Genomic DNA, 10,962 nt, shown 5'->3' with positions numbered 1-10,962 from the left:
AGGAGGTACTCAACTGAAAGCATCTAGAGGTATCAAATAGATGGGGATAATACCAAATTAGGTGAAGCCAGTACCGAAATATGTGAGAGCAAGATCTATTTTTCATTTTATATTTTATTTTTGAATAAGGGCAAATCAGTCATCTTAGTACTTTTTGTGCCAGTCATCTTAGTACTGCCGTTCAAGGGTATATGTTTTTCCAGTGTTTTTTAAATAAATAAATATAAGGCATATCTCTCTTTTTTTAGAATCCGAGTTCTGGAAACGATAGTATATAGCGGCAAAAAAGAACATTGAAATTGCCTGCAATATTGGTGTTTGATTCTTTTTCAGTTTTCCAGTCAGTGAAAAGAAAGCGGAGCATCTCCATTTTTTTCTGGAACGTACCTCAGGCACGGATTTCATTAAGCAGAAGCACAATTTTTTTTTACAAAGGACTGGCCGATAATCCTAGAATTACCAGCGCAATCCCACAAGCATAGACAATACAGCAAGAAAGCACGGGAGAGGGGGGCCCTCCACCACCAAACCCTTACAGACTGAGCCTATTACATGAAGAGAAAAACACATTGGTAGTCTAGGGTGTAGTGTAGCCGCGATAGCCAGCATCCACCAAGGAAGCCAAGGGAGCGGGCACGATAACAGCGGCAAAGCATCCGCACGAGAAACGACCACAGCGGCCAAGCATCCGCCGGAAAAAAACCATTACGGCAAAGCATCCGTAATGAGGGCCATCACACGCTCTGCATCAATGAGCATGGAGACCGAAGCGACGAGGTGGCCAAGCATCCACCCAAACAGCAGCAGCGGCAAAGCATCCGCCAAAGAACCGAACATCAGCGGCAAAGCATCCGCCAAAGAACCGAACAACAGCGGCATCAACAAACACTGAAGGACAAACCAATGCGAAGATAGAGTTGAAGCACAGATAGGCACAGGAGGGCATGCAGCAACACCGACGATCGACGCGCGTGGAAGGGAGTTGTGGCAGCTGGAGTGCCCCAAACGAAGCCTTCAAGAAGGGGATGACATCCGCGGATGCCAACAACGTTTGGAGAAGCACAGACAGGATTTTCATCCATAGGATGAACGGTGATGCGTGCTGCGCCAACGCCGTCGGCCAGCAACACCCTAGCAGCAGAGCTGATGGCACTCGCCCGATGACACCCAAGCACAGTAGTCAACACCGTGGGTCGGGGATGGGATGCGCCACCGTGCCAAGTTGCTTCCAGGCCAGCGAGCAGCGAACTCCGGCGGCAGCCGGGGCGCTGAAGTCGTCCCGCTCGATCTGCACCACGCCGACGTCGTGCGGAAGCGGGCACCCAGATAGACCGCCCAAGGGAGCGCCCCGCGCTTGCAGCAACAACAGCACGACCGGCACCAGCCCGATGGCCAAGGTGGAGCCGTCACGACTGGGCCAACCGCCAACCGCACCCTAGCAGGCTCAAGGCCCCGCCCCGCCGCCGGAGAGAAGAGAGTGGGCCCCGCCTCACCGGCCGCTCCGAAGCCACCAACACCACGAGTCGCAACCCTGGGAAGCGGCGCCGTTCGCTGTCGCGGCGGGCAGGGCGAAGCCGGCCACAGCCCGCCCGCCAAGGTGCGCCACGAGGGACCGGCCGCTGGCCGACCAGAGCCATCAAACGGCGTCCGCCGAGGTCCCGGTCGCCTAGCGCACGCCAGGAGGCCACGCGAGGTCTGCCGCAGCCGCCCGGGGCATCACCTCTCCAGGCTGCAGATCCGGTGATGAGGATGACAGATCTGGCCCCTAGGAGCCGGATCTGGCTCGCTGGCCGTCGAGCTCGCCGGAGCAGTCAAAGGAATAGGCATGGTGGTGGAGGGGTGGGAGGGAGGGGATGGGGAAGAAAGGGGATACGACAGACACCTTTTTCGGGCTACCGCTGGCCGCCGCCGCACGCCGGTGGGCGGTGACGGCGGCCGGAGGGGAAGCAGGGAGGGGGAAGTCCTGGGGCGCCGACGAGGTCCCCCGAGTCGCCCCCGGGAGCGCTCGGGGGAGGGGTACCTTTTCGAATTGGATGGCTATCGGAGCATCTCCATTCACTAGTTCCCTAAGTAATAAAGACCATAAATCACACATAAGATCTTTCGAAAAATAAATCACACATAAAAACATAGAGGTAATGTAGGAGCCGCATGGAGCCTTTGGTTGTACGCCAATGTCTGCCATGCTGAGTGTGGCGCCGCCATTGCCGAGGCGCACAAAATGGCCGCCACAACTATGGCGAGTTGTGGCTGTGTTTGTTTTCTTTGGATAAAAGTTTAGCCCTGCCACATTGAATCTTTCGATATCAATTAGGAGTATTAAACATAAGCTAATTATAAAACTAATTACACAGATTGAGGCTAATTTACTAGACGAATCTAAGTCTAACTAGTCTATGATTTGATAATGTGGTACTACAATAATCATTTACTAATTATAGATTAATTAGGCTTAATAGATTTGTCTTGCTAATTATTCTACTCCTATCATTAGTTTTATAATTAACTTATGTTTAGTCATCAGCATCCGAACGTCACCCATGACGGTTGTAATCTCGTGGCGTGCCGCAGCGGCGCAGCTTACTCTCAAACCAAACAACAGCCTAGCGTTTGTGGCAGCCACATGCACGGCGTGGTAAAGCGTGGAACCAAACACCCTCAAAGTACTAGCACAGTGGCACTAGTAGTCTAGTACTACTTGAATTCGTTGGGTCGTGCCATCTACTCGCGTCTGGGAAAAGTGATGGAAACAGATAACACTAGATCATGAGAGAGAACAAGGAAAATCAACCAAATCAATCAACAGCAGATAATCCACGATCGTTTACCCTTACAGTGATTCGGAAAAGGTCACTAGAACTGGAAGTCGTGATTCGGAAAAGGTCACTAGAACTGGAAGTCGTTGACTCCCTACTGAATCGGTGCCTGTGCATACTGCGACAGTGCAACACAGTCGTGGTGGAAGTGCATCGTCGGCATGGTGGAGGCTTGTAGCCGGCGGCCGGTGGCCGACAGGAAGGGCCCTCGTCGGTGCTGCGCTTGTGCATGCTTCGATGGAGGCATGGCGGATTTTCTTCACGGGCGTGGTGGAGGAGGTGCGTTGCTTATTTACCCAAACAAGCCAGAGATGGTTTCCGACAGAACCACCGTCCACGTCGTTCGAAATGTTCCTAGCCGTCGGATCTTTCATTCAACGCTCCAGATTGCTTGAAACGGATTCTTGCCGGCGACTGATTCTCGTGCTTCTGTTAGCTTCTCCCCCTTATCCTCTTCGTCTCCTGCTTCTCGTCTGAATCCGGAGAACCACATATATACTACGGCTTACGCTTCTCGTTCCAGATTCTTCTGCCTCCGTCCTCTCTTTCCCCATGGGTCTCTCCCTCTCCGTCCCGATGCGGGCACGGGCGACGGCGGCCGCCCTCCTCCTCCTCCGCCGCCCTCCCTCGCCTGCCTCTCACCTCCATTTCTCCCTCCCCTTCCTCTCTCTCCCCTTCCCTCCCGAGGCAGTGGTGGGTGCGAGGCGGCGCCGGGCGCCAGGTAACGGTGCCCCTGCGGGCGGTGCGCCGGCCCAGCAGGGGCTCGGCGGCCCCCTCCCTCTCCCCCATCCTTCGTGAGTTGGTAAAAAAAACGGTCTCCCTCCCGTCCTCCCTCCCGAGCCCGACCTCGACGCCTTCCCGCGACGCCGCGCCTCGCCGCCTCCGACGCCCCCGCCCCCGCCTATGGCCCCAGTGGTGGTCGTCCCCGGCCATGGCGCGGCGCACGCGGCCCCCCTCGAGCCGCCGCGGTGCCTGTCTCCTACCGAAGGTCCTCGTGTCTTACGCTCCACGAAACCCTAGCTCCATTTGTCCAGACCTTTCTCCCTCTCTCGCCCCCGCCTAGGCTCTTCCTCTGCATCCGCGATGCCAGCTTCTCACCATCAGGCCCTTCGCTGCCCACGAGCACCCACCAGGTACGCCTCGCTCTTCTCGTCGCTGCCTGCTGTGTGAATAAGATATATGGGTTACTCTACTTCGTGATTTTTCCCTTCGATTTTGGGTTACGATTCAGATTCATGGATCTGGTGTATGTACATAGAGATTTAACCATTTAGGCCTTCAGATGTGGAGCGCCATGTCCTTATCTACATTTTTTTTGTTTTCCTTCATTTCCTAATCCTACTCCCATTTTTTTTGCCCAGGTTTTTCCTGGCTGCGGATGGATGATACTGAGGTCGGATCTTTGCCTTTCTGATTTGATCATTGAATTGAGGTTACCAGTTCTTTGTTACAAAACAAGTTACTATCTTAGCTTGCTTTTCTACAAATTGTGCTTTTGGATTCAGCAAGTTGAAAAAGCTTAGGATTGATGTTAGTTAACTGAAATTTGTTATGCAGAGAAGGCAACATGCTTCTTTTTGTTTCTACACTTCGCTCATAAAGGTATGCAGGTAATTGTTTTTTCATGTCTAAGTTTGATTGCAGTAAAGGGATAGAGCTTACATACTCCTCACAATATTCAAGTCCTTTTATGCTCTCAACAATTTAGCTATATCTTACCTGCTGCTAATTGAGGATACTTTCTGTGCGTAGGTGATTCAAAAGTCTTTTCTCCTTACTTTACCTCCATGCTTGCCTTGGTTTTTCCCTTCCCCAGACTCCACTCATGTGGGAGCCTCCGGCACTGGGTCTACCCCCATATTTACCTCCATGAATATTATCTGAAAGATACCGTATTTACTCTTTTGTTACGATGAAGGGATTTCATAGCATATTCACTGTTTCCTTACTCGAGGATTAGAAGTAATGATCCATATCAATTGACATTCAGAGATAAGACAGTGTGCACCCATAACTTAATATTTGTAACCATGCAGATGCAAGCTATTTGTACACATAATTGTTTTAACTATTTTCATACAACACTATTTTTTTTCATAGCTTGTTGTTACATTTAGGTCTGCAAGAGTGTTGATATATTTTGTACAACTTTCTCTACTGTCAATTTGGTTGGGTATATTTTCTCCACAGAAAGAAGATACGACTGTATACAGAAACATTAAACAATTAGTTCTAAAACTGCTCGATCTGGTAAGCACACAAGCATGCCAGTCTTCTCTACGAATGTACATCTACTTCATTATTGAATTCTTTCATGATTCTAGGATAAGGAAACTTCCTTTCTTAGATCTAACCTTTGCTGCTTCGTGAAATAGAAAAGCCATCTCTTCCTCTAATAGTAATTAAACATGCTACTGGTTGTGTTAGTATGGGCCATAATGGGTTCCCTCCTCTGTGACCTCTTTGGTTTCTTCCTCACTTTTTTTATAGCCTCCTGTTCTTGGGTTTTATCCTGCTAACTGATAGTCGAGTTCATCACCTATTTCATCCATTTTTGGTTTTGTGGGATGGAATAGAAATATTCTATATTTTACGATGTTGTGTTGCTGTTACCACGATCTTGGACATTAAATAGGACTCATCTTTGCTCCCTCATTTTCTGCTAAAAAGATGTAGTTCAAGCCATTGTTCTCTCTGCTTTCTGTTCTTTTATGATGTTGTTTCAGATTCGGAGTCTACAGCTTTCACTGCGCCTTTTCTTCCCTTAACCAGGCTCATCTCTTCCTTCCCATTTTCAGAAACGCTCCTATTTCCAGCTGTTGTTTTTATAATATAGTTCCATAGCTATCATTGTTACATTGCAAGTTAGATGGGCCAACATACTATGTATTCTAATATGATTCCATAGCTACCATTGCAAGTTTTGTGGACAACTATGTAATCAGAGGTAAATTAATGAGCCTCCTCATTGTTACATTCCAATATGTTGATGCAATTATGCATTTATAGGTGCCCTCTTTAAAATGTAGTTATCGACATCAAATATATCCATCAAGAGGTGACCTATCTGCCTCCTTCTCGGCTTGGTAAGTTCTTCCTTCAGCTATCTGCATTCTGAGTTGCAAATTTAAAAGCCATAGTTATTTTTAGAGCTTATTTAGGCATATTGAAGCCTACAGGTAAATAGATTTTTAGTTATGTAGAATCATCATGGTCAAGGGCGGGCCTGGTGCAAGCGGTAGAGTCTTACCGCCTGTGACCGGAAGGTCCCGGGTTTGAGTCGCGGTCTCCTCGCATTGCACAGGCGAGGGTAAGGCTTGCCACTGACACCCTTCCCCAGACCCCGCACAGAGCGGGAGCTCTCTGCACTGGGTACGCCCCTTTTAAAATCATCATGTTGTTTGGTGCTTCTTACTGTACTCTTGATGTATAGTGACAGAATTGCATCAGAAATGCTTATGTTAACTAATAAGCGGCTTAGTGCATGAATTCTTGTGAGCATATAAAAAATAGACTACCCTACATATCCTACCGTTTCTTGCAATATGTGTTTGTTTTAGCACGCATATTGTTGTTTGTGACTCCAAAAAAATGTAGATGAGGCCCAAGCTTTATCCAATTTGGAGTGTAGAGTTTCCTGGATGACTGACAGTATAACGGCTGCAAAACATACTTCAAAATTTTTTTAGTTCAGCAGCAGCAAACATTGAATACATGATTTAGGTTTATCGTAGTTAGATTAATTGTTATCCTGGCCGAAGTTACATGGAAATTAGACAAAAATGATTTCGGGTTTGTGCATCCGCAAGACAATCCATTCATACATGGAAGAAGCCTTGCAACCAGCACATTTTCTCCGCCTTGAAATCTTCCCTTCCACTACCAACGCATGCTGCCAATGCACTGTCACAGTTAAACACATACCACAGAATGACGACTGGTGGTGTATATCATGCCTATACACATACCCCAGAATGTCCAAGAAGTCTAGGCATCAGGCAAAAGCCGGCACCCGTGCGGCCTCCTCGAGCCACAGCCCAAAATAGGTCACCTTCAAATAAATTCTAATGGACCTAATCACCTAACTCCTGCCTTCATCTTCTATGCATTCATAACAAACGCTAATTAGTAACGTTACAAGCAAGAAACAGATTTAGCGTTTAGTATGGTCATTAACACACCCATGTTTCATCTGTGATTTATTTTGATTAATAAATTTATGCAGTAATATTGTCATCCTTTATTCTGCTTCGAATCCACTATTCCAGTTGTTTGGGAAATCAGTACAGCTACATCTTGAAAAGTGGCCCTTCTTAAGTCTGATTGGTGATTGCTATAAATAGTGCCATTTCCCAATCTACCATTGTGATCTAAAGGTTTTTGGCTAATCTAGGATACAAGGGAGGTTCCTTTTTCTGCCATATTTAGCACCCTCGGCATTAGAGTCTCATGGCTTATCCCAACAAAAAAGTGTCAGAATAAGCCACTGTGTAGCCTTGGTGAGTTCTACTCATCCATCTACACACCTATTCAATTTGTAATGGTGAAAGGTCCTTGTTTGGTTTTGGTAATTGAGTGACAACTTAGGTGGACTAATTGTGTTTATGTGAGATACACAGGTGATTAGTCCACAAGTACATGTGTATGAGCAACATATGCCATGGAGGTGAAAATGGCTTGGAGATGTTGCAAAGCTCACACATGTGATGATGAAGGAGCTTAAACGCACATGAGACATGACATTGAGTCATGTGATCAAGGTGGAGAAGATCAAGACAAGACTTGGCTTGATGGACCGGTTGCAAGCGTGAAGGGCAAGTCGAAGGCTTTGGAGTGATGGACCGCGTGGCGGTGAAGCTTGAGCAAGACTTGGCGCCGATGGACGATGGCAACGACGAAGAGCAAGTAGAGTCAAGATCGATGAACCAATATGATCATGTGATGATATGAAGTGGATCATATCATTGTTGATCGTGTTGGTGCATGTGTTGCATCAACATTGGAGGAGATGGAATGGAATGCGCAAGGCAAAGGTATAACCTAGGGTATTTCATTTCACTGGTCATAGGTGTGTAGAGAAGTTTATGATCGGGTTTAGGATAGATGGCCGTACTATCAAGAGGGGCAAACTTGTTTGCATATCGGTCATCTAGTGCCACTCGAGTGATCTAACTTTGCATTGTCGCTAGGATCGAGTGGCGTGGCAAGTTGAGTGGCTAACATCCTTTGGGAAATGATTGTGAAAAGCTAACACACATACACTTGGTGGTGTTGGCATATTTACAAAGGAGGTGGTGTTTGCAGGGGTGAGATGGGTTTGGGTGAAGAGAATGGAGAAGATGCTGGCATCGGTCAACTGACCGGACGCTGGATCTGAATGCACCGGACGCTGGCAGGCTACGTTCGGTCGTGCTGGCGTGGAGTGTAGTAGTAGCTAGAGAGTGACCGGATGCTGGCTGCGTCCGATCGCGTTTGACCGGACGCGTTCGGTCATGCTCGGGAGCTTACTGGAAACGACCGGATGCTGGGGGTTCAGCGTCCGGTCAGTCGAAAGCTGCTGCGTCCGGTCAGGTCAAGTGACCGTTGGAACCGGGACACATGGTCGTCTGTGGGCAACCGAACGCTGAGGTCCAGCGTCCGGTCAAAACGACCGGAGCGTCCGGTCGGCCCGACCGTTGCCCAGTGAAGGGTAGTTTAGCCCTTGGGGCTATAAATAGAAGTGGCCCTCAGCCATGGCTGGTGTGGAGCACCTCAAGGGACTTAGTGTCCATGCTTGTGAGTGCTTGGGAGCCCTCCATCACACAGATACTTGATAGTGATCATTCGATTGTGTGAGTGAGCGATTCTAGTGCGATTGCATCGTGAGGTTGCATCGAGTGGCACTAGGTGATCGAGTTGCAAGCCGGTGGTGCTTGTTACTCTTGGAGGTTGCCACCTCCTAGACGGCTTGGTGGTGGTCTCCGTCGAAGCGCGCAAGAAGCTTGTGCGGCGCTCCGGAGAAGTGCTTGTGAGGGGTACTTGTGCTCGCCCCGCGGGAGTCGCGAAGAGCAACTTTAGTAAAGCGTGTCATTGAGCTACCCTCACTCAAGGGGTAGGTTCTTGCGGCGCCCGACGTGCGGGCTTAGCGGGTGATGCTAATTAGCCGCCGAACCACCAAGTGAGCGGTCGACACAACGGGGATTAGCGTGTTGGCAAACACGTGAACCTCGGGAGAAAAATCATCGTGTCAACCTTGTTCTTCCCGTTGGTTTGCATCCCCATTACACAAGCTTGCAATTACTTTTATACATATTAAGCTTGTGTAGTTGCTCTTGTAATTAGATAGCTTGTGTAGCTTGCTAATTACATTCTTGCTTGTGTAGCATAGAAGTAGCTCCCTTGCGTGGCTAATTTGGTTTTAGTAACCTTGTTAGTCACATTGCTTAGTTTGTGTAGCTAAGTATTTGCGCTCTCTAATTAGGCATTGGTTGCCTTGTTATTGAGCATTGCTAGTGAGCATCGTTAGCTTTGTGCTTTTGCTTACTTGCATGTGTAGGGGCTCCCTTGTCGCTTAAAGTACTAGTGGCATAGTTTTGTGTGACCTTGCTCCTAGAATTGTTTAGGAGAGCTCTAGCTAGCCCGGCACCTTTGTTGCATAATTGTTATCTTTGTAAGGTGCTAGTGAACATATATAGTGGGGTATAGTCTTAGCTAGACCGATAGTTTTAATTTCACATTTATATCGGTTAGCCAACGCGATTAAGTTTTAGAAAAGACTATTCACCCCCCCTCTAGTTGCCATCTCGACCCTTCAAGTGGGAGCCAACAGACCAGGGCAATGTGCACGGATGTGGCTTCCATCTATTCTGATTGGTAATTGAATTGTCAGGTACGGTTGAATTACTTCTGCATATCTGTCTTGATAGTGATTTACTATAGCTTTCAGTTTAATACAACGACATTGGCCAAATCTACTGTATTGGTGGTGTCTGAATATTGGTTCATCCTGTTGGTGTGTCGAACCTAATATTTTTGAGTGATCCACAAATTCTTTGTATGATGTGTAAATTACTATTGCATATGCTACGCTCTTTTGAGAATATGTGGTTCTATTTTGCCAACTTCATATTCTACTATGGGCTAGAGCAAATTTATGCATGCTTACATTCTTCTAAAGACTAATTTGTTTTCTATTATTTAACAGTGAATGTCAGAGACACAGTCGACACCTTGGCACATATTGGAGCCTCGAAAGAAATGGTTTGTCATTGATCAATATCTGCTGGATGACCAGGTAGCAAATGATGACCAGGTACATTCCTTAAATTCTTTATAATCTGTGTTTTCTCTGTGATTATCTAATGATTCTCTTCCATTGGTTTTATTTTGGGTTTCCCTACTCTCCAATTATACTCTACATTTGTATGTAGTCTTGTGCAGAGTACATGTTAGTGAAATTCAGAGTTGTTCCACCAGTAATCGGTACCTGCTAAGCCTCATTGTTGCCACCTGTTTTCATTTTCTATTCCATTTTAGATCTTCATATATTGGATTTGTGCCTATGCATGAAAGAAAAAAAAGAAAGCTCATATTTTGACCTACATGGTTTTTAATGTGGTGCCATTTTTATCTCTATCCAGACTGAAGAACTATGTTTTTCTGTTACCCTCTACTTCATGATGTTATTGCTTGGTTCTCAAAGAGGATTGTAGGTTTTATGCACATATTAATTTTTCCTTCAATGTCAGACCTTATCGCCTTGAAACTTATATAATCCTTATCACCTTCAACTGTCAACCTGTGCCATGACGATAATCTATTACTAAACTTATATAATCCTTATTATTTAGCCTAATCTTAATTCTTATAATGCTCTTGCAATGCATTTATTCAGCATGTATGTTTCACAGCCACTCGACGCGCGCAAGGGCGCGCGCAATCTACTAGTTGCCAACATGGTGGAGCGCGTGGCCGGCAGCCGGTGGGCGGGGGTACTCATCCGTGCCCGTGCTGCATCAAAACTTGTGCGGGCGGACGACGGCTGGGCCGTATCGGCAGTCTGCCTTAATACGTACTACTCCATCAAGCGCCATCGCGCGCGTCGGCAAATTATCCGATTAAGGCGCAGGTAAAATATATGTTTAATATTTACACAGAAACAATATTA

The 10,962-nt window shown here is 47.1% G+C and overlaps 1 long non-coding RNA gene across 1 annotated transcript; it reads left to right on the top strand.

Moving 5' to 3' along the window:
- The first annotated feature begins 5,662 nt into the window (after positions 1–5,662).
- Positions 5,663–7,243, top strand: LOC136476174 (uncharacterized). The gene is made up of 3 exons (XR_010763443.1): positions 5,663–5,763; positions 5,846–5,902; positions 7,210–7,243. It is a non-coding gene; the product is annotated as an uncharacterized lncRNA (long non-coding RNA).
- The last annotated feature ends 3,719 nt before the right edge of the window (positions 7,244–10,962 follow it).

Source organism: Miscanthus floridulus, chromosome 1 (assembly GCF_019320115.1).
Source record: "Miscanthus floridulus cultivar M001 chromosome 1, ASM1932011v1, whole genome shotgun sequence".
Classification (NCBI taxonomy): Eukaryota; Viridiplantae; Streptophyta; class Magnoliopsida; order Poales; family Poaceae; genus Miscanthus; species Miscanthus floridulus.
Note: the sequence above shows the minus strand (reverse complement) of the source record. Positions and strands in the feature narration are given on the sequence as shown.